Source organism: Octopus bimaculoides, chromosome 27 (genome assembly GCF_001194135.2).
Source record: "Octopus bimaculoides isolate UCB-OBI-ISO-001 chromosome 27, ASM119413v2, whole genome shotgun sequence".
Taxonomy (NCBI): domain Eukaryota; kingdom Metazoa; phylum Mollusca; class Cephalopoda; order Octopoda; family Octopodidae; genus Octopus; species Octopus bimaculoides.
In genome coordinates, this window is record NC_069007.1 from 18,775,146 (window position 1) to 18,776,644 (window position 1,499).

The window sequence follows — 1,499 nt, forward strand, 5'->3', positions numbered from 1 at the left end:
TCTATCTCTTGTACATTGAATTTCATATACTGTAAAAAAAAAAAATAATAATAATAAAAGTTTAAAATAAAATTTGTATATAATTCATGATACCCTGAGTTTGTTGTAATTTAATTAATTAATTTTTTTTCTGAAAGTGATGAGGTCATTAACTTAGCATTTAATCCAACCATAATATTCTTGTCTGTGGAGTGCTCAGCCACTTGCACGTTAATTTCACGAGCAGGCTGTTCCGTTGATCGGATCAACTGAAACCCTCGATGTCATAAGCGACGGAGTGCCAACAACAACAACAATATTCTTGTCTGTATGTTCAAACCAGCTGCAAACTGGCTTCTTACACCTTGGTGAGAGAAGCTGCCAATGATGACAGCAATTTCGCCATTAATGGCCCAGTCCTTCCCAAACGCCACGGGTTGGAAAAGGTAGTTCACTGCCCGGTCCCCGATACTTCAGAATTTTATTCTGTTCGGCTTCGGAAGCAGTGACCCTCCCATTTACCACAGCATCCAAGATGTGGGAGGGAGAAAAAGAGTCACAGACCGTGGTGTCCCTGATGAGGCACCTACCTCTTACCCAGGGGCAGAGGCTAAGGCCATCCGGTCTCTTCCCATTACTTCTGGATAATCCCGCCGTTGGAGAACTGTCTGTCTGTCTATCTATCTATTTATCTATCTATCTATCTATTTATCTATCTATCTATTTATCTATCTATCTATCTATTTATCTATCTATCTGTCTATCTATTTGTCTGTCTGTCTGTGTATCTATCTGCCTGTCTGTCTCTCTTTCTGTCTGCATGCCTGCCTGCCTGTGTATCTGTTGATCGATGTCTATCGATCTGTCTGGCTGTCTGTTACTGTGTGTGAGATGGGGGAAAGAGAGAGAGAGAAGGGGGAAAAGGCTATATATACTACAGATTAATATTTTGAATCACAAACTGGCGCAATGACCCTCTCAGTATGCAACAGGATATATATATATATATATATATATACATTGTTACGCAATATATAAACAAACATTTATGTAAACATTGGCTGTATGTGTGTATAATGCAATGCATGTATTTGTATATGTGCGATGAGTGAATGTGCATGCATTAAACACGCGGTGCGTGCGTCCTACAAAATGACCTGAATTAAGGCGGATACTATTAAAAGGTCGGTTATCAAGTTCCTGTCTCGTCGACATATTTACATGTGAGCGGTAGTGGGACACGCTAGAAATAGCAGCCAAAATATCCCTCGAATTACAGCTTGCTATCTGAAAGAAGCCGGGGTATGTAGGTAATACCTTTTCCGGCGAAAGTAAAGAATACGCACACCCGGTGTTTAGGGTTTGAAAGAAGTTTCTATAAAACTAGTTTCTAACCCTTTTCAGACACACGGTGTTTTGGTATGTGTACCCCCACCCCAAAAAAACGCAAAGTTTCATTCTGCTGTGATCTCTAGCGGAGCTACAGTGTGTGCCACCCGGGGTGGCCCTTCTGTTTACCG